At 38.7% G+C, this 26212-nt stretch overlaps 18 non-coding genes across 18 annotated transcripts; all 18 read left to right on the top strand.

The window, feature by feature from the left end:
• The first annotated feature begins 125 nt into the window (after positions 1–125).
• On the top strand, positions 126–244 carry LOC142347011 (5S ribosomal RNA). The gene has a single exon (XR_012760039.1). It is a non-coding gene; the product is annotated as a 5S ribosomal RNA (ribosomal RNA).
• A 1135-nt stretch (positions 245–1379) lies between these two features.
• LOC142347353 (5S ribosomal RNA) lies at positions 1380–1498 on the top strand. Its single transcript, XR_012760349.1, has one exon. It is a non-coding gene; the product is annotated as a 5S ribosomal RNA (ribosomal RNA).
• A 904-nt stretch (positions 1499–2402) lies between these two features.
• On the top strand, positions 2403–2521 carry LOC142347352 (5S ribosomal RNA). The gene has a single exon (XR_012760348.1). It is a non-coding gene; the product is annotated as a 5S ribosomal RNA (ribosomal RNA).
• Positions 2522–8287: 5766 nt separating this feature from the next.
• LOC142347351 (5S ribosomal RNA) lies at positions 8288–8406 on the top strand. The gene has a single exon (XR_012760347.1). It is a non-coding gene; the product is annotated as a 5S ribosomal RNA (ribosomal RNA).
• A 1136-nt stretch (positions 8407–9542) lies between these two features.
• LOC142347350 (5S ribosomal RNA) lies at positions 9543–9661 on the top strand. Its single transcript, XR_012760346.1, has one exon. It is a non-coding gene; the product is annotated as a 5S ribosomal RNA (ribosomal RNA).
• A 1322-nt stretch (positions 9662–10983) lies between these two features.
• Positions 10984–11102, top strand: LOC142347349 (5S ribosomal RNA). Its single transcript, XR_012760345.1, has one exon. It is a non-coding gene; the product is annotated as a 5S ribosomal RNA (ribosomal RNA).
• A 953-nt stretch (positions 11103–12055) lies between these two features.
• Positions 12056–12174, top strand: LOC142347348 (5S ribosomal RNA). Its single transcript, XR_012760344.1, has one exon. It is a non-coding gene; the product is annotated as a 5S ribosomal RNA (ribosomal RNA).
• A 1279-nt stretch (positions 12175–13453) lies between these two features.
• Positions 13454–13572, top strand: LOC142347346 (5S ribosomal RNA). The gene has a single exon (XR_012760342.1). It is a non-coding gene; the product is annotated as a 5S ribosomal RNA (ribosomal RNA).
• Positions 13573–14708: 1136 nt separating this feature from the next.
• On the top strand, positions 14709–14827 carry LOC142347218 (5S ribosomal RNA). The gene has a single exon (XR_012760232.1). It is a non-coding gene; the product is annotated as a 5S ribosomal RNA (ribosomal RNA).
• A 948-nt stretch (positions 14828–15775) lies between these two features.
• Positions 15776–15894, top strand: LOC142347220 (5S ribosomal RNA). The gene has a single exon (XR_012760234.1). It is a non-coding gene; the product is annotated as a 5S ribosomal RNA (ribosomal RNA).
• A 948-nt stretch (positions 15895–16842) lies between these two features.
• LOC142347076 (5S ribosomal RNA) lies at positions 16843–16961 on the top strand. The gene has a single exon (XR_012760100.1). It is a non-coding gene; the product is annotated as a 5S ribosomal RNA (ribosomal RNA).
• A 948-nt stretch (positions 16962–17909) lies between these two features.
• Positions 17910–18028, top strand: LOC142347345 (5S ribosomal RNA). Its single transcript, XR_012760341.1, has one exon. It is a non-coding gene; the product is annotated as a 5S ribosomal RNA (ribosomal RNA).
• Positions 18029–19164: 1136 nt separating this feature from the next.
• LOC142347344 (5S ribosomal RNA) lies at positions 19165–19283 on the top strand. Its single transcript, XR_012760340.1, has one exon. It is a non-coding gene; the product is annotated as a 5S ribosomal RNA (ribosomal RNA).
• A 949-nt stretch (positions 19284–20232) lies between these two features.
• On the top strand, positions 20233–20351 carry LOC142347343 (5S ribosomal RNA). Its single transcript, XR_012760339.1, has one exon. It is a non-coding gene; the product is annotated as a 5S ribosomal RNA (ribosomal RNA).
• Positions 20352–21487: 1136 nt separating this feature from the next.
• LOC142346939 (5S ribosomal RNA) lies at positions 21488–21606 on the top strand. The gene has a single exon (XR_012759973.1). It is a non-coding gene; the product is annotated as a 5S ribosomal RNA (ribosomal RNA).
• Positions 21607–22742: 1136 nt separating this feature from the next.
• LOC142346938 (5S ribosomal RNA) lies at positions 22743–22861 on the top strand. Its single transcript, XR_012759972.1, has one exon. It is a non-coding gene; the product is annotated as a 5S ribosomal RNA (ribosomal RNA).
• Positions 22862–23997: 1136 nt separating this feature from the next.
• Positions 23998–24116, top strand: LOC142347095 (5S ribosomal RNA). Its single transcript, XR_012760118.1, has one exon. It is a non-coding gene; the product is annotated as a 5S ribosomal RNA (ribosomal RNA).
• Positions 24117–25064: 948 nt separating this feature from the next.
• On the top strand, positions 25065–25183 carry LOC142347216 (5S ribosomal RNA). Its single transcript, XR_012760231.1, has one exon. It is a non-coding gene; the product is annotated as a 5S ribosomal RNA (ribosomal RNA).
• The last annotated feature ends 1029 nt before the right edge of the window (positions 25184–26212 follow it).

Raw genomic sequence — 26212 nt, 5'->3', positions numbered from 1 at the left:
AAAATTGCATGTATTAAGTGACTATTTTGCAAACCGCAAGGCGGCGAGTTAAAGTGATCCTGTATATGAATATGAGACTACAATACAATACTGTTGTATATAAATTCGCTCCCGCTTACGCAAATGCCTACGACCATACCATGTTGAATGCACCGGTTCTCGTCCGATCACCGAAGTTAAGCAACATTGGGCCTGGTTAGTACTTGGATGGGTGACCGCTTGGGAACACCAGGTGCTGTAGGCTTTTTCTTTTGAGTATTCAAACCTCATAGAATACTTTTATTCGATATTTACACATTTTAGAGCCTCAAAAAGCCTCGGTGATCGAAAAAGTTAAGCCTCATCGAGCGCGGATACTTTTTTGGAAATCGGTAAAAACTTGTCCAAAATGGTTCGCGGTGCCAGATTTTTTTATTTTATCCCAAATTATGGCTCAAGTGGAGCAAGCCCACAAAAAATGAGCCAAATCGGACCAAAATTGACGATTTGGTGACCAAAACAAAGTTCGGTGATCGAAAAAATTAAGCCTCATCGAGCGCGGATACTTTTTTGGAAATTGTAAAAATTTGTCCAAAATGGTTCGCTGTGCCAGATTTTTTTATTTTATCCCAAACTATGGCTCAAGTGGAGCATGCCCACAAAAAATGAGCCAAATCGGACTAAAATTGACGATTTGGTGACCAATACAAAGTTCGGTGATCGAAAAAGTTAAGCCTCATCGAGCGCGGATACTTTTTGTAAATGACAATTTCAGCAGTAACCATTGCTCCAAACACACCCCATATACTTGTAAAGGCCATTATAATAGTTCCCCTGCTTGCGTATTATGTATATTTGATATTCGGAACTGTCTCGGAAAAATCAATACTAATTGTATAATTTCCCTTTATTAAACTAACTTTTAAGTTAGTGCAAATCGCTCAGTTCCATTCTTTAGGCTGCACTCCGCTAACGCAGAGTGCATTCAAATAAAACTTATCAAATAAAGTTAATACTTACCTATTTAATAAGTTTATCACAACAATTAGGCTAAAAGCAATTCACCACTGATTTTCCCAATTACCGGCCTAAACCCACTGAAGTCATACTTCCGGTTCAATGTCCGGTTATACAGGTTCCTCGTACCCAATTCATCTGTGCTTTGTTTTGCGGCCGTTCCACTGTATTGTGGACGGTTGGAAGCAAAAAGTTTGCGCGTTTGTCATAATACACTGTATGGCTACGAATTGCATAAATTATAACACAACCGTGGCTAAAATTGCATGTATTAAGTGACTATTTTGCAAACCGCAAGGCGGCGAGTTAAAGTGATCCTGTATATGAATTTGAGACTACAATACAATACTGTTGTATATAAATTCGCTCCCGCTTACGCAAATGCCTACGACCATACCATGTTGAATGCACCGGTTCTCGTCCGATCACCGAAGTTAAGCAACATTGGGCCTGGTTAGTACTTGGATGGGTGACCGCTTGGGAACACCAGGTGTTGTAGGCTTTTTCTTTTGAGTATTCAAACCTCATAGAATACTTTTATTCGATATTTACACATTTTACAGCCTCAAAAAGCCTCGGTGATCGAAAAAGTTAAGCCTCATCGAGCGCGGATACTTTTTTAGAAATCGGTAAAAACTTGTCCAAAATGGTTCGCGGTGCCAAACTTGTCCAAAATGGTTCGCGGACTAAAATTGACGATTTGGTGACCAATACAAAGTTCGGTGATCGAAAAAGTTAAGCCTCATCGAGCGCGGATACTTTTTGTAAATGACAATTTCAGCAGTAACCATTGCTCCAAACACACCCCATATACTTGTAAAGGCCATTATAATAGTTCCCCTGCTTGCGTATTATGTATATTTGATATTCGGAACTGTCTCGGAAACATCAATACTAATTGTATAATTTCCCTTTATTAAACTAACTTTTAAGTTAGTGCAAATCGCTCAGTTCCATTCTTTAGGCTGCACTCCGCTAACGCAGAGTGCATTCAAATAAAACTTATCAAATAAAATTAATACTTACCTATTTAATAAGTTTATCACAACAATTAGGCTAAAAGCAATTCGCCACTGATTTTCCCAACTACCGGCCTAAACCCACTGAAGTCATACTTCCGGTTCAATGTCCGGTTATACAGGTTCCTCGTACCCAATTCATCTGTGCTTTGTTTTGCGGCCGTTCCACTGTATTGTGGATGGTTGGAAGCAAAAAGTTTGCGCGTTTGTCATAATACACTGTATGGCTACGAATTGCATAAATTATAACACAACCGTGGCTAAAATTGCATGTATTAAGTGACTATTTTGCAAACCGCAAGGCGGCGAGTTAAAGTGATCCTGTATATGAATATGAGACTACAATACAATACTGTTGTATATAAATTCGCTCCCGCTTACGCAAATGCCTACGACCATACCATGTTGAATGCACCGGTTCTCGTCCGATCACCGAAGTTAAGCAACATTGGGCCTGGTTAGTACTTGGATGGGTGACCGCTTGGGAACACCAGGTGTTGTAGGCTTTTTCTTTTGAGTATTCAAACCTCATAGAATACTTTTATTCGATATTTACACATTTTAGAGCCTCAAAAAGCCTCGGTGATCGAAAAAGTTAAGCCTCATCGAGCGCGGATGTTTTTTGGAAATCGGTAAAAAATTGTCCAAAATGGTTCGCGGTGCCAGATTTTTTTCTCTTATCCCAAATTATGGCTCAAGTGGAGCATGCCCACAAAAAATGAGCCAAATCGGACCAAAATTGACGATTTGGTGACCAAAACAAAGTTCGGTGATCGAAAAAATTAAGCCTCATCTAGCGCGGATACTTTTTTGGAAATTGGTAAAAACTTGTCCAAAATGGTTCGCTGTGCCAGATTTTTTTATCTTATCCCAAATTATGGCTCAAGTGGAGCATGCCCACAAAAAATGAGCCAAATTGGACCAAAATTGACGATTTGGTGACCAAAACAAAGTTCGGTGATCGAAAAAGTTAAGCCTCATCGAGCGCGGATACTTTTTTAGAAATCGGTAAAAACTTGTCCAAAATGGTTCGCGGTGCCAAACTTGTCCAAAATGGTTCGCGGACTAAAATTGACGATTTGGTGACCAATACAAAGTTCGGTGATCGAAAAAGTTAAGCCTCATCGAGCGCGGATACTTTCTGTAAATGACAATTTCAGCAGTAACCATTGCTCCAAACACACCCCATATACTTGTAAAGGCCATTATAATAGTTCCCCTGCTTGCGTATTATGTATATTTGATATTCGGAACTGTCTCGGAAACATCAATACTAATTGTATAATTTCCCTTTATTAAACTAACTTTTAAGTTAGTGCAAATCGCTCAGTTCCATTCTTTAGGCTGCACTCCGCTAACGCAGAGTGCATTCAAATAAAACTTATCAAATAAAGTTAATACTTACCTATTTAATAAGTTTATCACAACAATTAGGCTTTTAAATAATAAATTCAGATGCTATTATTTACAGTTGTTATTTACAATGATGTTGAAATAATTCAGCAGGTTTCATTGATGAATCGTTACAGTTGGTATTTACAAGGAAAATTTATCAGATTTCATTGTTGAAGCTTTACAAATTAAGTACAAAATTCCAATAGTTTTTTGTTTGTTCAGGGGTTTCTTGCCAGGATCCATTTAGGACACTTGCCGTAAATCTAAGAGTTTCAACTTTCATATTTACAAAGACGTCGCGCCAACTATTCAGCCTTAGGGTACTTCTCGCTCCAGATAATTGTTCGCATTTGAGAATTAAATGTTCCGATGTTTCAAACTCTTTTTCGCAATAGCTGCAAATTGGTGACTCTGAAAAATTTTTCATCCATCTAATCTGTTTGTCAACAAGACAATTGAAGGCAAGGCGATATAAAAGATTTTGTTGTTGTGGCAAAAGTTTGTAAAATTTCCAGATATTTTTGCTAAAGAGAGTTAATTCTTTCGTTGAACAATTGTACTTTATGACGGATTTGTTTAAGCGGTCCTCGATAAAACTTGTTGGAAAAACTTGAGCAATGATATACCAGTGAATCTCACTTGTTCTTAAGGCTTTGTTAAGTCTCAGGGAAGTTTCGATGTTGTTCTTAAACAGAAGGATACTGTTGTCATTTTGAGAGACTTTGAGCTTTAAAGATTTTAACAAAATTGTTAAGTCATTTGGAAAGGAAACATCGTTCTCGTTTGATGAGTTAATTTCGTCTATCAGTTTTGCTGAGATTATTTTTGATGTAATATGTGGAAGAGAGATACCGCCCACAGCAACAGATTGGTAAAGAACTTTACTTCTAATTTCCATTTTGTCACCAGTTTTTAGTAGATTGTTGATGAGTTTTTGAACATTCGTCAGAATATTTACTGTTGTGTCCGTGTGTCTTGAATAATACAGGAACTTTGGAAGGATAAAAGTTTCAATGTTTTGTCTCTTGGCTCTTAAAGTTTTCGATCGAGAAATGAAGCGCACGTAAATGGCAATTTGTGTTTTGATGAGATCAAGTAAGTTTGTTGATGATTTATCAGTAAAGAATTTAATGCCCAGGATTTTTGTTACACGTACAGTTTTATAGAAAGCTATGTCTCTCGTTGACAGGATCTCACTCTTTTTGACGTTGATTTCTAGTTGAGTGCAATCGCAAAAATCTTTGACAGTGTCAAATAGTCCTTCAATCGATGATATGCGTATTGAGCAAGTAATGTCGTCTGCATAAGCCACTGTTTTTGAGCTGGTGAAACCTTTAATATGTGGTGAGTTGTCTATACAGCAAAGCAAGGGCTCAACAGCAAGTATGAAAAGTAAAGCTGAAAGGGGACAACCTTGCCTAACTCCGCGTTGTAGTACAATTGTTTTGGAAAGGTAGCCATTGATTTCAATAATTGCTTTCGTTTCATTGTAAACTGTTCTGATGGCAGATTTTGTGTATTGGTCAATGCCAATTTTATCGAGAAGGGCGAAGATGTAATCTCTGTCTACTTTGTCAAAAGCTTTTGAAAAATCCAGATTCACAAGGCATTTGCTGTTATTTAGTTGCTTATGGGCTTTTCGAACTTTATTTAATGCTATATGGATTTGTCGTTTGCTCAAGTATGCATGCTGATGTTGGCCTATTATGTCTTCAAGATCTATTATGATTCTGGCAGATAGAATGTGTGATAGAATTTTGAGGTCAGTGTTCAGCAAGCTTATAGGTCTAAATTCATCAACAGTTCTCGGATTATCAGTTTTAGGCAGAAGTTTTAAGATTGCAATATTTTGGCTTTCAGGGACTTTTTCAGTTCGAACAATATTGTTGAAAACGCTTTGTAGCAATGGGGCCATTTCTCTCTTAAAAATCTTGTAAAAGTTTGAGGTTATTCCATCCGAACCCGGTGAGCTCTTTGCATTGAGTTTGTTAATTGCTTTCAATACTTCATCTATGGTGATTACATTTACATCATTTGTTGCTTCGTTTTTGCGCTCGTTCAAATGGTCAAGAAAAATCTCAAAAGAGCCTTTTTTCTTGCTTTTGTAAAGCTGTGAAAAATGGTTTTCAAAGACTTTGATGATTTCTTCCTGATTTGTTGTAACACTTGCACCAACCCTAAGTGAAGTAATATTGTTCGTGTTGTTTTTTTGCTTTGCCCAAGTTTTCAAGTCTTTCGCGTTTCCAAGTTCGAATGATTGGGTCAGTTTCTTGAAGTGGATGAACTGATCTTTTTGTTTGTTGTTGTCATACGCATTTATTTTCGAGACTGTATCATTATATCGTTTTAAAATTTTTTCATTGGAGTCATGATTTTGTATTTGTTCTCTCAGCCTTTTCTCTTCGGCCAGGATGTTTTTCATTTGCGAGCTTAAGATTTTTGATTTATTAATAGCTAAGGCTTGGCAGACATCACGTATGTGGCACTTCAGCTCTTCATAACTTTCATGTGTCAAACAGTTCATTCCAAAGGCTTCTATTTCTGTTTTGATGTACTCTTTGTTTGGAAATAAAATAGCATCGTTCATTTTCCAAAAGCTTTGGCCTCGTTCTTTTTCTTCGCTTTTGTTGCTTAGTTCTAACAGCATGTGATCTGAGAAATTGCTCCGATGTACTTTCATTTCGCTGTACTGGGTTTGGTTTGTAAAAAAATAGTCTATTCGTGAAAAAGACGATGTTCTTTTGTCATAGTGTGTGAAATCAAGTACGTCCAGTTCTACTGCTGCATCAAATAGTAGAGCATGCTCTGTAACCGTTTGGAGCTTTACAAATCGCTTAACTCTATCGTCTACGCTTCGAAGAGCAGTTGATGTGTTTCGCGAATCATGACTGAAAGCATTAAAATCCCCTGCTAAAACAATAGATCGTTCCGTGTTGAGTTTCGAGAGATTTGAGCTTAATTGCTTCAACTTTTCACAATAGGAGCTTGTATTCAGATATACATTGAATACAGTTAGATTGAGTTCCGTAAAATTAATTCCAGAGTGATCTCGTGATTGCAGTATTTGATTATCAGTTTTTAGTTCTTCACTCCAAACTGTAACTAAACCTCCACTGCAGTTTATTGCAGGCACTAGATGATAGCGTAATTTGTATTGCTCAAGAACTGTTTCGTGTGAACGAGATAGAGCTGGAATTTTCAATTCTTGGATACACAAAATGAATAAAGTTCCGCTAGCTAATTTGTAGCATTTTTCGATTATTGCGAAGAATTTTTTCGGGCTCTTAAGGCCACATGAATTCAAACAGAAAACTTTGTGCTCAATCATTTTTGTTTTGTTCGAATTGATTTTTCTTCTTAATCCACTGATCGTTCAAGAAGTGTTTTGCGATTTGCGCGTTTTGTTGTTTTTGTGTTTCACTAAGTGGCCTTTTGGCGCCTGGTCTGTACTGTTTGAGAACAGCACTATTATCAAGCTCTAAAGATTGAAACTTCTCTGTATTAAGATAGGCGGAATCATTACATTCAGCGTTTTGTATGTTGGTTGAGGTTTTGTCAGCGTTTTCTGTTTCTTGTTCTATGACTGTAGCATTTTCTGTTGTGCCACTACAAATTTCTTCTGTATAAGTTTCTTCCACTTCCTCTTCATCTATGGTCAAGTTGCAAGAGGAGGTGTCACTGATTGTTTCAGTTTCGGGAGCTTTATGAAAATTTGTTGGTTTCTGCTTTTCAGCACGATTATTCTTTGTTTCTTTGTTTATGTTTTGCACATTTTTGATTCTTTGTAGCTGGTTTTGCCATAAGTAGCACCAATCTTTATGGTGTCCCCGATACTGTAGTTTGCTTTCTTCACAGTAACTGCAGTTATGTAATGAGGGAGCATGGAACTTGATCTCTAAGCTGTTCCATTCTTTGAATTCTGCGATCCGATTTTCATATGACCAAGTTTTTAATCTTTCCTCTTCAGTTGCGTTTTTCACTGTCACACTCAGTGTTGCATAACCATTGAAGATGAGATCGCCTCCTATGTTGTCTTTCATTCGAATAATTGCGGGGCTATGTTCTATTCCCTCTGGAAGATCTATTAGTTTCAGGGCTTCAGTGTCTGTGCAAACATAAGGGAGATTACTGAATTTGATATTGTATCTTCTAGGATAGAATGATTTTTCTGTGTTGAGGAAATGTTTGCCCATAGGAAAAACGGTTTTGCCTAGTAAATTTAGGCCTCTGGATCTAATCGAATGGTATTGCTTTTTGACAGTTGGTGGTGAAACAACAGTCAGCGAATGAAGTCTTTTGTCTCTTATGTATGCGAATGTTTTGCTGATTGTTATTTGATTTCGTGCTTCTTGCGGGAATTCGTGCAGAATTGATTTAGCACACTGAAGATAGGCGTTGTTCAAAGAATCTGTGTTTGAAATAATTGATTTCGTAAAAGGAGGAATAATTTGCATGATCTGGAATTCACTTGAGTTGGTTTCTTTTGACAAGCCTTTTTGAGTGATTGAAGAATACACAACAATTAGGCTAAAAGCAATTCGCCACTGATTTTCCCAATTACCGGCCTAAACCCACTGAAGTCATACTTCCGGTTCAATGTCCGGTTATACAGGTTCCTCGTACCCAATTCATCTGTGCTTTGTCTTGCGGCCGTTCCACTGTATTGTGGATGGTTGGAAGCAAAAAGTTTGCGCGTTTGTCATAATACACTGTATGGCTACGAATTGCATAAATTATAACACAACCGTGGCTAAAATTGCATGTATTAAGTGACTATTTTGCAAACCGCAAGGCGGCGAGTTAAAGTGATCCTGTATATGAATATGAGACTACAATACAATACTGTTGTATATAAATTCGCTCCCGCTTACGCAAATGCCTACGACCATACCATGTTGAATGCACCGGTTCTCGTCCGATCACCGAAGTTAAGCAACATTGGGCCTGGTTAGTACTTGGATGGGTGACCGCTTGGGAACACCAGGTGTTGTAGGCTTTTTTTCGAGTATTCAAACCTCATAGAATACTTTTATTCGATATTTACAGATTTTAGAGCCTCAAAAAGCCTCGGTGATCGAAAAAGTTAAGCCTCATCGAGCGCGGATACTTTTTTTTAGAAATCGGTAAAAACTTGTCCAAAATGGTTCGCGGTGCCAGATTTTTTTATTTTATCCAAAACTATGGCTCAAGTGGAGCATGCCCACAAAAAATGAGCCAAATCGGACTAAAATTGACGATTTGGTGACCAATACAAAGTTCGGTGATCGAAAAAGTTAAGCCTCATCGAGCGCGGATACTTTTTTGGAAATCGGTAAAAACTTGTCCAAAATGGTTCGCGGTGCCAGATTTTTTTATTTTATCCCAAGCTATGGTTCAAGTGGAGCATGCCCACAAAAATTGAGCCAAATCGGACTAAAATTGACGATTTGGTGACCAATACAAAGTTCGGTGATCGAAAAAGTTAAGCCTCATCGAGCGCGGATACTTTTTGTAAATGACAATTTCAGCAGTAACCATTGCTCCAAACACACCCCATATACTTGTAAAGGCCATTATAATAGTTCCCCTGCTTGCGTATTATGTATATTTGATATTCGGAACTGTCTCGGAAACATCAATACTAATTGTATAATTTCCCTTTATTAAACTAACTTTTAAGTTAGTGCAAATCGCTCAGTTCCATTCTTTAGGCTGCACTCCGCTAACGCAGAGTGCATTCAAATAAAACTTATCAAATAGAGTTAAAACTGACCTATTTAATACGCTTATCACAACAATTTGGCTAAAAGCAATTCGCCACTGATTTTCCCAATTACCGGCCTAAACCCACTGAAGTCATACTTCCGGTTCAATGTCCGGTTATACAGGTTCCTCGTACCCAATTCATCTGTGCTTTGTCTTGCGGCCGTTCCACTGTATTGTGGATGGTTGGAAGCAAAAAGTTTGCGCGTTTGTCATAATACACTGTATGGCTACGAATTGCATAAATTATAACACAACCGTGGCTAAAATTGCATGTATTAAGTGACTATTTTGCAAACCGCAAGGCGGCGAGTTAAAGTGATCCTGTATATGAATATGAGACTACAATACAATACTGTTGTATATAAATTCGCTCCCGCTTACGCAAATGCCTACGACCATACCATGTTGAATGCACCGGTTCTCGTCCGATCACCGAAGTTAAGCAACATTGGGCCTGGTTAGTACTTGGATGGGTGACCGCTTGGGAACACCAGGTGTTGTAGGCTTTTTTTTGAGTATTCAAACCTCATAGAATACTTTTATTCGATATTTACACATTTTAGAGCCTCAAAAAGCCTCGGTGATCGAAAAAGTTAAGCCTCATCGAGCGCGGATACTTTTTTAGAAATCGGTAAAAACTTGTCCAAAACGGTTCGCGGTGCCAGATTTTTTTATTTTATCCCAAACTATGGCTCAAGTGGAGCATGCCCACAAAAAATGAGCCAAATCGGACTAAAATTGACGATTTGGTGACCAAAACAAAGTTCGGTGGTCGAAAAAGTTAAGCCTCATCGAGCGCGGATACTTTTTTGGAAATCGGTAAAAACTTGTCCAAAATGGTTCGCGGTGCCAGATTTTTTTATTTTATCCCAAACTATGGCTCAAGTGGAGCATGCCCACAAAAAATGAGCCAAATCGGACTAAAATTGACGATTTGGTGACCAAAACAAAGTTCGGTGGTCGAAAAAGTTAAGCCTCATCGAGCGCGGATACTTTTTTGGAAATCGGTAAAAACTTGTCCAAAATGGTTCGCGGTGCCAGATTTTTTTATTTTATCCCAAATTATGGTTCAAGTGGAGCATGCCCACAAAAATTGAGCCAAATCGGACTAAAATTGACGATTTGGTGACCAATACAAAGTTCGGTGATCGAAAAAGTTAAGCCTCATCGAGCGCGGATACTTTTTGTAAGTGACAATTTCAGCAGTAACCATTGCTCCAAACACACCCCATATACTTGTAAAGGCCATTATAATAGTTCCCCTGCTTGCGTATTATGTATATTTGATATTTGGAACTGTCTCGGAAACATCAATACTAATTGTATAATTTCCCTTTATTAAACTAACTTTTAAGTTAGTGCAAATCGCTCAGTTCCATTCTTTAGGCTGCACTCCGCTAACGCAGAGTGCATTCAAATAAAACTTATCAAAAAGAGTTAATACTTACCTATTTAATAAGTTTATCACAACAATTAGGCTAAAAGCAATTCGCCACTGATTTTCCCAATTACCGGCCTAAACCCACTGAAATCATACTTCCGGTTCAATGTCCGGTTATACAGGTTCCTCGTACCCAATTCATCTGTGCTTTGTTTTGCGGCCGTTCCACTGTATTGTGGATGGTTGGAAGCAAAAAGTTTGCGCGTTTGTCATAATACACTGTATGGCTACGAATTGCATAAATTATAACACAACCGTGGCTAAAATTGCATGTATTAAGTGACTATTTTGCAAACCGCAAGGCGGCGAGTTAAAGTGATCCTGTATATGAATATGAGACTACAATACAATACTGTTGTATATAAATTCGCTCCCGCTTACGCAAATGCCTACGACCATACCATGTTGAATGCACCGGTTCTCGTCCGATCACCGAAGTTAAGCAACATTGGGCCTGGTTAGTACTTGGATGGGTGACCGCTTGGGAACACCAGGTGTTGTAGGCTTTTTTTTGAGTATTCAAACCTCATAGAATACTTTTATTCGATATTTACACATTTTAGAGCCTCAAAAAGCCTCGGTGATCGAAAAAGTTAAGCCTCATCGAGCGCGGATACTTTTTTGGAAATCGGTAAAAACTTGTCCAAAATGGTTCGCGGCGCCAGATTTTTTTATTTTATCCCAAATTATGGCTCAAGTGAAGCATGCCCACAAAAAATGAGCCAAATCGGACCAAAATTGACGATTTGGTGACCAAAACAAAGTTCGGTGATCGAAAAAATTAAGCCTCATCGAGCGCGGATACTTTTTGTAAATGACAATTTCAGCAGTAACCATTGCTCCAAACACACCCCATATACTTGTAAAGGCCATTATAATAGTTCCCCTGCTTGCGTATTATGTATATTTGATATTTGGAACTGTCTCGGAAACATCAATACTAATTGTATAATTTCCCTTTATTAAACTAACTTTTAAGTTAGTGCAAATCGCTCAGTTCCATTCTTTAGGCTGCACTCCGCTAACGCAGAGTGCATTCAAATAAAACTTATCAAAAAGAGTTAATACTTACCTATTTAATAAGTTTATCACAACAATTAGGCTAGAAGCAATTCGCCACTGATTTTCCCAATTACCGGCCTAAACCCACTGAAGTCATACTTCCGGTTCAATGTCCGGTTGTACAGGTTCCTCGTACCCAATTCATCTGTGCTTTGTTTTGCGGCCGTTCCACTGTATTGTGGATGGTTGGAAGCAAAAAGTTTGCGCGTTTGTCATAATACACTGTATGGCTACGAATTGCATAAATTATAACACAACCGTGGCTAAAATTGCATGTATTAAGTGACTATTTTGCAAACCGCAAGGCGGCGAGTTAAAGTGATCTTGTATATGAATAATGAATATGAGACTACAATACAATACTGTTGTATATAAATTCGCTCCCGCTTTCGCAAATGCCTACGACCATACCATGTTGAATGCACCGGTTCTCGTCCGATCACCGAAGTTAAGCAACATTGGGCCTGGTTAGTACTTGGATGGGTGACCGCTTGGGAACACCAGGTGTTGTAGGCTTTTTCTTTTGAGTATTCAAACCTCATAGAATACTTTTATTCGATATTTACACATTTTAGAGCCTCAAAAAGCCTCGGTGATCGAAAAAGTTAAGCCTCATCGAGCGCGGATGTTTTTTGGAAATCGGTAAAAAATTGTCCAAAATGGTTCGCGGTGCCAGATTTTTTTATCTTATCCCAAATTATGGCTCAAGTGGAGCATGCCCACAAAAAATGAGCCAAATCGGACCAAAATTGACGATTTGGTGACCAAAACAAAGTTCGGTGATCGAAAAAATTAAGCCTCATCTAGCGCGGATACTTTTTTGGAAATTGGTGAAAACTTGTCCAAAATGGTTCGCTGTGCCAGATTTTTTTATCTTATCCCAAATTATGGCTCAAGTGGAGCATGCCCACAAAAAATGAGCCAAATTGGACCAAAATTGACGATTTGGTGACCAAAACAAAGTTCGGTGATCGAAAAAGTTAAGCCTCATCGAGCGCGGATACTTTTTTAGAAATCGGTAAAAACTTGTCCAAAATGGTTCGCGGTGCCAAACTTGTCCAAAATGGTTCGCGGACTAAAATTGACGATTTGGTGACCAATACAAAGTTCGGTGATCGAAAAAGTTAAGCCTCATCGAGCGCGGATACTTTCTGTAAATGACAATTTCAGCAGTAACCATTGCTCCAAACACACCCCATATACTTGTAAAGGCCATTATAATAGTTCCCCTGCTTGCGTATTATGTATATTTGATATTCGGAACTGTCTCGGAAACATCAATACTAATTGTATAATTTCCCTTTATTAAACTAACTTTTAAGTTAGTGCAAATCGCTCAGTTCCATTCTTTAGGCTGCACTCCGCTAACGCAGAGTGCATTCAAATAAAACTTATCAAATAAAGTTAATACTTACCTATTTAATAAGTTTATCACAACAATTAGGCTAAAAGCAATTCTTCACTGATTTTCCCAATTACCGGCCTAAACCCACTGAAGTCATACTTCCGGTTCAATGTCCGGTTATACAGGTTCCTCGTACCCAATTCATCTGTGCTTTGTTTTGCGGCCGTTCCACTGTATTGTGGATGGTTGGAAGCAAAAAGTTTGCGCGTTTGTCATAATACACTGTATGGCTACGAATTGCATAAATTATAACACAACCGTGGCTAAAATTGCATGTATTAAGTGACTATTTTGCAAACCGCAAGGCGGCGAGTTAAAGTGATCCTGTATATGAATATGAGACTACAATACAATACTGTTGTATATAAATTGGCTCCCGCTTACGCAAATGCCTACGACCATACCATGTTGAATGCACCGGTTCTCGTCCGATCACCGAAGTTAAGCAACATTGGGCCTGGTTAGTACTTGGATGGGTGACCGCTTGGGAACACCAGGTGTTGTAGGCTTTTTCTTTTGAGTATTCAAACCTCATAGGATACTTTAAATCGATATTTACACATTTTAGAGCCTCAAAAAGCCTCGGTGATCGAAAAAGTTAAGCCTCATCGAGCGCGGATACTTTTTCAGAAATCGGTAAAAACTTGTCCAAAATGGTTCGCTGAGCAAGATTTTTTTATTTTGTCCCAAATTATGGCTCAAGTGAAGCATGCCCACAAAAAATGAGCCAAATCGGACTGAAATTGACGATTTGGTGACTAAAACAAAGTTCGGTGATCGAAAAAGTTAAGCCTCATCGAGCGCGGATACTTTTTTGGAAATCGGTAAAAACTTGTCCAAAATGGTTCGCGGTGCCAGATTTTTTTATTTTATCTCAAACTATGGCTCAAGTGGAGCATGCCCACAAAAAATGAGCCAAATCGGACTAAAATTGACGATTTGGTGACCAATACAAAGTTCGGTGATCGAAAAAGTTAAGCCTCATCGAGCGCGGATACTTTTTGTAACTGACAATTTCAGCAGTAACCATTGCTCCAAACACACCCCATATACTTGTAAAGGCCATTATAATAGTTCCCCTGCTTGCGTATTACGTATATTTGATATTTGGAACTGTTTCGGAAACATCAATACTAATTGTGTAATTTCCCGTTATTAACCTAACTTTTAAGTTAGTGCAAATCGCTCAGTTCCATTCTTTAGGCTGCACTCCGCTAACGCAGAGTGCATTCAAATAAAACTTATCAAATAAAGTTAATACTTACCTATTTAATAAGTTTATCACAACAATTAGGCTGAAAGCAATTCGCCACTGATTTTCCCAATTACAGGCCTAAACCCACTGAAGTCATACTTCCGGTTCAATGTCCGGTTATACAGGTTCCTCGTACCCAATTCATCTGTGCTTTGTTTTGCGGCCGTTCCACTGTATTGTGGATGGTTGGAAGCAAAAAGTTTGCGCGTTTGTCATAATACACTGTATGGCTACGAATTGCATAAATTATAACACAACCGTGGCTAAAATTGCATGTATTAAGTGACTATTTTGCAAACCGCAAGGCGGCGAGTTAAAGTGATCCTGTATATGAATATGAGACTACAATACAATACTGTTGTATATAAATTCGCTCACGCTTACGCAAATGCCTACGACCATACCATGTTGAATGCAACGGTTCTCGTCCGATCACCGAAGTTAAGCAACATTGGGCCTGGTTAGTACTTGGATGGGTGACCGCTTGGGAACACCAGGTGTTGTACGCTTTTTCTTTTGAGTATTCAAACCTCATAGAATACTTTTATTTGATATTTACACATTTTAGAGCCTCAAAAAGCCTCGGTAATCGAAAAAGTTAAGCCTCATCGAGCGCGGATACTTTTTTGGAAATCGGTAAAAACTTGTCCAAAATGGTTCGCTGTGCCAGATTTTTTTATTTTATCCCAAATTACGGCTCAAGTGGAGCATGCCCACAAAAAATGAGCCAAATCGGACTAAAATTGACGCTTTGGTGACCAATACAAAGTTCGGTGATCGAAAAAGTTAAGCCTCATCGAGCGCGGATACTTTTTGTAAATGACAATTTCAGCAGTAACCATTGCTCCAAACACACCCCATATACTTGTAGAGGCCATTCTCATAGTTCCCGTGCTTGCGTATACTGTATATTTGATATTTGTAACTGTCTCGGAAACATCAATACTAATTGTATAATTTCCCTTTATTAAACTAATTTTTAACTTAGTGCAAATCGCTCAGTTCCATTCTTTAGGCTGCACTCCGCTAACGCAGAGTGCATTCAAATAAAACTTATCAAATAAAGTTAATACTTACCTATTTAATAAGTTTATCACAACAATTAGGCTAAAAGCAATTCGCCACTGATTTTCCCAATTACCGGCCTAAACCCACTGAAGTCATACTTCCGGTTCAATGTCCGGTTATACAGGTTCCTCGTACCCAATTCATCTGTGCTTTGTTTTGCGGCCGTTCCACTGTATTGTGGATGGTTGGAAGCAAAAAGTTTGCGCGTTTGTCATAATACACTGTATGGCTACGAATTGCATAAATTATAATACAACCGTGGCTAAAATTGCATGTATTAAGTGACTATTTTGCAAACCGCAAGGCGGCGAGTTAAAGTGATCCTGTATATGAATATGAGACTACAATACAATACTGTTGTATATAAATTCGCTCCCGCTTACGCAAATGCCTACGACCATACCATGTTGAATGCAACGGTTCTCGTCCGATCACCGAAGTTAAGCAACATTGGGCCTGGTTAGTACTTGGATGGGAGACCGCTTGGGAACACCAGGTGTTGTACGCTTTTTCTTTTGAGTATTCAAACCTCATAGAATACTTTTATTCGATATTTACACATTTTAGAGCCTCAAAAAGCCTCGGTGATCGAAAAAGTTAAGCCTCATCGAGCGCGGATACTTTTTTGGAAATCGGTAAAAACTTGTCCAAAATGGTTCGCTGTGCCAGATTTTTTTATTTTATCCCAAATTATGGCTCAAGTGGAGCATGCCCACAAAAAATGAGCCAAATCGGACTAAAATTGACGATTTGGTGACCAATACAAAGTTCGGTGATCGAAAAAGTTAAGCCTCATCGAGCGCGGATACTTTTTGTAAATGACAATTTCAGCAGTAACCATTGCTCCAAACACACCCCATATACTTGTAGAAGCCATTCTCATAGTTCCCCTGCTTGCGTATACTGTATATTTGATATTTGTAACTGTCTCGGAAACATCAATACTAATTGTATAATTTCCCTTTATTAAACTAATTTTTAACTTAGTGCAAATCGCTCAGTTCCATTCCTTAGGCTGCACTCCACTAACGCAGAGTGCATTCAAATAAAACTTATCAAATAAAGTTAATACTTACCTATTTAATAAGTTTATCACAACAATTAGGCTAAAAGCAATTCTTCACTGATTTTCCCAATTACCGGCCTAAACCCACTGAAGTCATACTTCCGGTTCAATGTCCGGTTATACAGGTTCCTCGTACCCAATTCATCTGTGCTTTGTTTTGCGGCCGTTCCACTGTATTGTGGATGGTTGGAAGCAAAAAGTTTGCGCGTTTGTCATAATACACTGTATGGCTACGAATTGCATAAATTATAACACAACCGTGGCTAAAATTGCATGTATTAAGTGACTATTTTGCAAACCGCAAGGCGGCGAGTTAAAGTGATCCTGTATATGAATATGAGACTACAATACAATACTGTTGTATATAAATTCGCTCCCGCTTACGCAAATGCCTACGACCATACCATGTTGAATGCAACGGTTCTCGTCCGATCACCGAAGTTAAGCAACATTGGGCCTGGTTAGTACTTGGATGGGTGACCGCTTGGGAACACCAGGTGTTGTAGGCTTTTTCTTTTGAGTATTCAAACCTCATAGAATACTTTTATTCGATATTTACACATTTTAGAGCCTCAAAAAGCCTCGGTGATCGAAAAAGTTAAGCCTCATCGAGCGCGGATACTTTTTTGGAAATCGGTAAAAACTTGTCCAAAATGGTTCGCTGTGCCAGATTTTTTTATTTTATCCCAAATTATGGCTCAAGTGCAGCATGCCCACAAAAAATGAGCCAAATCGGACTAAAATTGACGATTTGGTGACCAATACAAAGTTCGGTGATCGAAAAAGTTAAGCCTCATCGAGCGCGGATACTTTTTGTAAATGACAATTTCAGCAGTAACCATTGCTCCAAACACACCCCATATACTTGTAAAGGCCATTATAATAGTTCCCCTGCTTGCGTATTATGTATATTTGATATTTGGAACTGTCTCGGAAACATCAATACTAATTGTGTAATTTCCCTTTATTAACCTAACTTTTAAGTTAGTGCAAATCGCTCAGTTCCATTCTTTAGGCTGCACTCCGCTAACGCAGAGTGCATTCAAATAAAACTTATCAAATAAAGTTAATACTTACCTATTTAATAAGTTTATCACAACAATTAGGCTAAAAGCAATTCGCCACTGATTTTCCCAATTACCGGCCTAAACCCACTGAAGTCATACTTCCGGTTCAATGTCCGGTTATACAGGTTCCTCGTACCCAATTCATCTGTGCTTTGTTTTGCGGCCGTTCCACTGTATTGTGGATGGTTGGAAGCAAAAAGTTTGCGCGTTTGTCATAATACACTGTATGGCTACGAATTGCATAAATTATAACACAACCGTGGCTAAAATTGCATGTATTAAGTGACTATTTTGCAAACCGCAAGGCGGCGAGTTAAAGTGATCCTGTATATGAATATGAGACTACAATACAATACTGTTGTATATAAATTCGCTCCCGCTTACGCAAATGCCTACGACCATACCATGTTGAATGCACCGGTTCTCGTCCGATCACCGAAGTTAAGCAACATTGGGCCTGGTTAGTACTTGGATGGGTGACCGCTTGGGAACACCAGGTGTTGTAGGCTTTTTCTTTTGAGTATTCAAACCTCATAGAATACTTTTATTCGATATTTACACATTTTAGAGCCTCAAAAAGCCTCGGTGATCGAAAAAGTTAAGCCTCATCGAGCGCGGATACTTTTTTGGAAATCGGTAAAAACTTGTCCAAAATGGTTCGCCGTGCCAGATTTTTTTATTTTATCCCAAATTATGGCTCAAGTGGAGTATGCCCACAAAAAATGAGCCAAATCGCACTAAAATTGACGATTTGGTGACTAAAACAAAGTTCGGTGATCGAAAAAGTTAAGCCTCATCGAGCGCGGATACTTTTTTGGAAATCGGTGAAAACTTGTCCAAAATGGTTCGCGGTGCCAGATTTTTTTATTTTATCCCAAATTATGGCTCAAGTGGAGCATGCCCACAAAAAATGAGCCAAATCGGACTAAAATTGACGATTTGGTGACCAATACAAAGTTCGGTGATCGAAAAAGTTAAGCCTCATCGAGCGCGGATACTTTTTGTAAATGACAATTTCAGCAGTAACCATTGCTCCAAACACACCCCATATACTTGTAAAGGCCATTATAATAGTTCCCCTGCTTGCGTATTATGTATATTTGATATTTGGAACTGTCTCGGAAACATCAATACTAATTGTGTAATTTCCCTTTATTAACCTAACTTTTAAGTTAGTGCAAATCGCTCAGTTCCATTCTTTAGGCTGCACTCCGCTAACGCAGAGTGCATTCAAATAAAACTTATCAAATAAAGTTAATACTTACCTATTTAATAAGTTTATCACAACAGTTAGGCTAAAAGCAATTCGCCACTGATTTTCCCAATTACCGGCCTAAACCCACTGAAGTCATACTTCCGGTTCAATGTCCGGTTATACAGGTTCCTCGTACCCAATTCATCTGTGCTTTGTTTTGCGGCCGTTCCACTGTATTGTGGATGGTTGGAAGCAAAAAGTTTGCGCGTTTGTCATAATACACTGTATGGCTACGAATTGCATAAATTATAACACAACCGTGGCTAAAATTGCATGTATTAAGTGACTATTTTGCAAACCGCAAGGCGGCGAGTTAAAGTGATCCTGTATATGAATATGAGACTACAATACAATACTGTTGTACATAAATTCGCTCCCGCTTACGCAAATGCCTACGACCATACCATGTTGAATGCACCGGTTCTCGTCCGATCACCGAAGTTAAGCAACATTGGGCCTGGTTAGTACTTGGATGGGTGACCGCTTGGGAACACCAGGTGTTGTAGGCTTTTTCTTTTGAGTATTCAAACCTCATAGAATACTTTTATTCGATATTTACACATTTTAGAGACTCAAAAAGCCTCGGTCATCGAAAAAGTTAAGCCTCATCGAGCAAGGATACTTTTTTGCAAATCGGTAAAAACTTGTCCAAAATGGTTCGCGGTGCCAGATTTTTTTATTTTATCCCACATTATGGCTCACGTGGAGCATGCCCACAAAAGATGAGCCAAATCGGACTAAAATTGACGATTTGGTGACCAATACAAAGTTCGGTGATCGAAAAAGTTAAGCCTCATCGAGCGCGGATACTTTTTTGTAAATGACAATTTCAGCAGTAACCATTGCTCCAAACACACGCCATATACTTGTAAAGGCCATTATAATAGTTCCCCTGCTTGCGTATTATGTATATTTGATTTTTGGAACTGTCTCGGAAACATCAATACTAATTGTGTAATTTCCCTTTATTAACCTAACTTTTAAGTTAGTGCAAATCGCTCAGTTCCATTCTTTAGGCTGCATTCCGCTAACGCAGAGTGCATTCAAATAAAACTTATCAAATAAAGTTAATACTTACCTATTTAATAAGTTGATCACAACAATTAGGCTAAAAGCAATTCGCCACTGATTTTCCCAATTACCGGCCTAAACCCACTGAAGTCATACTTCCGGTTCAATGTCCGGTTATACAGGTTCCTCGTACCCAATTCATCTGTGCTTTGTTTTGCGGCCGTTCCACTGTATTGTGGATGTTTGGAAGCAAAAAGTTTGCGCGTTTGTCATAATACACTGTATGGCTACGAATTGCATAAATTATAACACAACCGTGGCTAAAATTGCATGTATTAAGTGACTATTTTGCAAACCGCAAGGCGGCGAGTTAAAGTGATCCTGTATATGAATATGAGACTACAATACAATACTGTTGTATATAAATTCGCTCCCGCTTACGCAAATGCCTACGACCATACCATGTTGAATGCACCGGTTCTCGTCCGATCACCGAAGTTAAGCAACATTGGGCCTGGTTAGTACTTGGATGGGTGACCGCTTGGGAACACCAGGTGTTGTAGGCTTTTTCTTTTGAGTATTCAAACCTCATAAATACTTTTATTCGATATTTACACATTTTAGAGCCTCAAAAAGCCTCGGTGATCGAAAAAGTTAAGCCTCATCGAGCGCGGATACTTTTTTGGAAATCGGTAAAAACTTGTCCAAAATGGTTCGCGGTGCCAGATTTTTTTATTTTATCCCAAATTATGGCTCAAGTGGAGTATGCCCACAAAAAATGAGCTAAATCGGACTAAAATTGACGATTTGGTGACCAAAACAAAGTTCGGTGATCGAAAAAGTTAAGCCTCATCGAGCGCGGATACTTTTTTGGAAATCGGTAAAAACTTGTCCAAAATGGTTCGCTGTGCCAGATTTTTTTATTTTATCCTAAATTATGGCTCAAGTGGAGCATGCCCACAAAAAATGAGCCAAATCGGACTAAAATTGACGATTTGGTGACCAAAACAAAGTTCGGTGATCGAAAAAGTTAAGCCTCATCGAGCGCGGATACTTTTTTGGAAATGACAATTTCAGCAGTAACCATTGCTCCAAACACACCCCATATACTTGTAAAGGCCATTATAATAGTTCCCCTGCTTGCGTATTATGTATATTTGATTTTTGGAACTGTCTCGGAAACATCAATACTAATTGTGTAATTTCCCTTTATTAACCTAACTTTTAAGTTAGTGCAAATCGCTCAGTTCCATTCTTTAGGCTGCACTCCGCTAACGCAGAGTGCATTCAAATAAAACTTATCAAGTAAAGTTAATACTTACCTATTTATTAAGTTTATCACAACAATTAGGCTAAAAGCAATTCGCCACTGATTTTCCCAATTACCGGCCTAAACCCACTGAAGTCATACTTCCGGTTCAATGTCCGGTTATACAGGTTCCTCGTACCCAATTCATCTGTGCTTTGTTTTGCGGCCGTTCCACTGTATTGTGGATGGTTGGAAGCAAAAAGTTTGCGCGTTTGTCATAATACACTGTATGGCTACGAATTGCATAAATTATAACACAACCGTGGCTAAAATTGCATGTATTAAGTGACTATTTTGCAAACCGCAAGGCGGCGAGTTAAAGTGATCCTGTATATGAATATGAGACTACAATACAATACTGTTGTATATAAATTCGCTCCCGCTTACGCAAATGCCTACGACCATACCATGTTGAATGCACCGGTTCTCGTCCGATCACCGAAGTTAAGCAACATTGGGCCTGGTTAGTACTTGGATGGGTGACCGCTTGGGAACATCAGGTGTTGTAGGCTTTTTCTTTTGAGTATTCAAACCTCATAAATACTTTTATTCGATATTTACACATTTTAGAGCCTCAAAAAGCCTCGGTGATCGAAAAAGTTAAGCCTCATCGAGCGCGGATACTTTTTTGGAAATCGGTAAAAACTTGTCCAAAATGGTTCGCGGTGCCAGATTTTTTTATTTTATCCCAAATTATGGCTCACGTGGAGTATGCCCACAAAAAATGAGCTAAATCGGACTAAAATTGACGATTTGGTGACCAAAACAAATTTCGGTGATCGAAAAAGTTAAGCCTCATCGAGCGCGGATACTTTTTTGGAAATCGGTAAAAACTTGTCCAAAATGGTTCGCTGTGCCAGATTTTTTTATTTTATCCCAAATTATGGCTCAAGTGGAGCATGCCCACAAAAAATGAGCCAAATCGGACTAAAATTGACGATTTGGTGACCAATACAAAGTTCGGTGATCGAAAAAGTTAAGCCTCATCGAGCGCGGATACTTTTTTGTAAATGACAATTTCAGCAGTAACCATTGCTCCAAACACACCCCATATACTTGTAAAGGCCATTATAATAGTTCCCCTGCTTGCGTATTATGTATATTTGATATTTGGAACTGTCTCGGAAACATCAATACTAATTGTATAATTTCCCTTTATTAAACTAACTTTTAAGTTAGTGCAAATCGCTCAGTTCCATTCTTTAGGCTGCACTCCGCTAACGCAGAGTGCATTCAAATAAAACTTATCAAATAAAGTTAATACTTACCTATTTAATAAGTTTATCACAACAATTAGGCTAAAAGCAATTCGCCACTGATTTTCCCAATTACCGGCCTAAACCCACTGAAGTCATACTTCCGGTTCAATGTCCGGTTATACAGGTTCCTCGTACCCAATTCATCTGTGCTTTGTTTTGCGGCCGTTCCACTGTATTGTGGATGGTTGGAAGCAAAAAGTTTGCGCGTTTGTCATAATACACTGTATGGCTACGAATTGCATAAATTATAACACAACCGTGGCTAAAATTGCATGTATTAAGTGACTATTTTGCAAACCGCAAGGCGGCGAGTTAAAGTGATCCTGTATATGAATATGAGACTACAATACAATACTGTTGTATATAAATTCGCTCCCGCTTACGCAAATGCCTACGACCATACCATGTTGAATGCACCGGTTCTCGTCCGATCACCGAAGTTAAGCAACATTGGGCCTGGTTAGTACTTGGATGGGTGACCGCTTGGGAACATCAGGTGTTGTAGGCTTTTTCTTTTGAGTATTCAAACCTCATAAATACTTTTATTCGATATTTACACATTTTAGAGCCTCAAAAAGCCTCGGTGATCGAAAAAGTTAAGCCTCATCGAGCGCGGATACTTTTTTGGAAATCGGTAAAAACTTGTCCAAAATGGTTCGCGGTGCCAGATTTTTTTATTTTATCCCAAATTATGGCTCAAGTGGAGTATGCCCACAAAAAATGAGCTAAATCGGACTAAAATTGACGATTTGGTGACCAAAACAAATTTCGGTGATCGAAAAAGTTAAGCCTCATCGAGCGCGGATACTTTTTTGGAAATCGGTAAAAACTTGTCCAAAATGGTTCGCTGTGCCAGATTTTTTTATTTTATCCCAAATTATGGCTCAAGTGGAGCATGCCCACAAAAAATGAGCCAAATCGGACTAAAATTGACGATTTGGTGACCAATACAAAGTTCGGTGATCGAAAAAGTTAAGCCTCATCGAGCGCGGATACTTTTTTGTAAATGACAATTTCAGCAGTAACCATTGCTCCAAACACACCCCATATACTTGTAAAGGCCATTATAATAGTTCCCCTGCTTGCGTATTATGTATATTTGATATTTGGAACTGTCTCGGAAACATCAATACTAATTGTATAATTTCCCTTTATTAAACTAACTTTTAAGTTAGTGCAAATCGCTCAGTTGCATTCTTTAGGCTGCACTCCGCTAACGCAGAGTGCATTCAAATAAAACTTATCAAATAAAGTTTATACTTACCTATTTAATAAATTTATCACAACAATTAGGCTAAAAGCAATTCTCCACTGATTTTCCCAATTACCGGCCTAAACCCACTGAAGTCATACTTCCGGTTCAATGTCCGGTTTTACAGGTTCCTCGTACCCAATTCATCTGTGCTTTGTTTTGCGGCCGTTCCACTGTATTGTGGATGGTTGGAAGCAAAAAGTTTGCGCGTTTGTCATAATACACTGTATGGCTACGAATTGCATAAATTATAACACAACCGTGGCTAAAATTGCATGTATTAAGTGACTATTTTGCAAACCGCAAGGCGGCGAGTTAAAGTGATCCTGTATATGAATATGAGACTACAATACAATACTGTTGTATATAAATTCGCTCCCGCTTACGCAAATGCCTACGACCATACCATGTTGAATGCAACGGTTCTCGTCAGATCACCGAAGTTAAGCAACATTGGGCCTGGTTAGTACTTGGATGGGTGACCGCTTGGGAACACCAGGTGTTGTAGGCTTTTTCTTTTGAGTATTCAAACCTCATAGAATACTTTTATTCGATATTTACACATTTCAGAGCCTCAAAAAGCCTCGGTGATCGAAAAAGTTAAGCCTCATCGAGCGCGGATACTTTTTTGGAAATCGGTAAAAACTTGTCCAAAATGGTTCGCTGTGCCAGATTTTTTTATTTTATCCCAAATTATGGCTCAAGTGGAGCATGCCCACAAAAAATGAGCCAAATCGGACTAAAATTGACGATTTGGTGACCAATACAAAGTTCGGTGATCGAAAAAGTTAAGCCTCATCGAGCGCGGATACTTTTTGTAAATGACAATTTCAGCAGTAACCATTGCTCCAAACACACCCCATATACTTGTAAAGGCCATTATAATAGTTCCCCTGCTTGCGTATTATGTATATTTGATATTTGGAACTGTCTCGGAAACATCAATACTAATTGTATAATTTCCCTTTATTAAACTAACTTTTAAGTTAGTGCAAATCGCGAAGTTGCATTCTTTAGGCTGCACTCCGCTAACGCAGAGTGCATTCAAATAAAACTTATCAAATAAAGTTTATACTTACCTATTTAATAAGTTTATCACAACAATTAGGCTAAAAGCAATTCGCCACTGATTTTCCCAATTACCGGCCTAAACCCACTGAAGTCATACTTCCGGTTCAATGTCCGGTTATACAGGTTCCTCGTACCCAATTCATCTGTGCTTTGTTTTGCGGCCGTTCCACTGTATTGTGGATGGTTGGAAGCAAAAAGTTTGCGCGTTTGTCATAATACACTGTATGGCTACGAATTGCATAAATTATAACACAACCGTGGCTAAAATTGCATGTATTAAGTGACTATTTTGCAAACCGCAAGGCGGCGAGTTAAAGTGATCCTGTATATGAATATGAGACTACAATACAATACTGTTGTATATAAATTCGCTCCCGCTTACGCAAATGCCTACGACCATACCATGTTGAATGCAACGGTTCTCGTCCGATCACCGAAGTTAAGCAACATTGGGCCTGGTTAGTACTTGGATGGGTGACCGCTTGGGAACACCAGGTGTTGTACGCTTTTTCTTTTGAGTACTCAAACCTCATAGAATACTTTTATTCGATATTTACACATTTTAGAGCCTCAAAAAGCCTCGGTGATCGAAAAAGTTAAGCCTCATCGAGCGCGGATACTTTTTTGGAAATCGGTAAAAACTTGTCCAAAATGGTTCGCGGTGCCAGATTTTTTTATTTTATCCCAAATTATGGCTCAAGTGGAGTATGCCCACAAAAAATGAGCTAAATCGGACTAAAATTGACGATTTGGTGACCAAAACAAAGTTCGGTGATCGAAAAAGTTAAGCCTCATCGAGCGCGGATACTTTTTTGGAAATCGGTAAAAACTTGTCCAAAATGGTTCGCTGTGCCAGATTTTTTTATTTTATCCCAAATTATGGCTCAAGTGGAGCATGCCCACAAAAAATGAGCCAAATCGGACTAAAATTGACGATTTGGTGACCAATACAAAGTTCGGTGATCGAAAAAGTTAAGCCTCATCGAGCGCGGATACTTTTTGTAAATGACAATTTCAGCAGTAACCATTGCTCCAAACACACCCCATATACTTGTAAAGGCCATTATAATAGTTCCCCTGCTTGCGTATTATGTATATTTGATATTTGGAACTGTCTCGGAAACATCAATACTAATTGTATAATTTCCCTTTATTAAACTAACTTTTAAGTTAGTGCAAATCGCTCAGTTGCATTCTTTAGGCTGCACTCCGCTAACGCAGAGTGCATTCAAATAAAACTTATCAAATAAAGTTTATACTTACCTATTTAATAAGTTTATCACAACAATTAGGCTAAAAGCAATTCGCCACTGATTTTCCCAATTACCGGCCTAAACCCACTGAAGTCATACTTCCGGTTCAATGTCCGGTTATACAGGTTCCTCGTACCCAATTCATCTGTGCTTTGTTTTGCGGCCGTTCCACTGTATTGTGGATGGTTGGAAGCAAAAAGTTTGCGCGTTTGTCATAATACACTGTATGGCTACGAATTGCATAAATTATAACACAACCGTGGCTAAAATTGCACGTATTAAG

Source organism: Convolutriloba macropyga, chromosome 9 (assembly GCF_964194025.1).
Source record: "Convolutriloba macropyga chromosome 9, txConMacr16.3, whole genome shotgun sequence".
Taxonomy (NCBI): domain Eukaryota; kingdom Metazoa; phylum Xenacoelomorpha; order Acoela; family Convolutidae; genus Convolutriloba; species Convolutriloba macropyga.
Note: the sequence above shows the minus strand (reverse complement) of the source record. Positions and strands in the feature narration are given on the sequence as shown.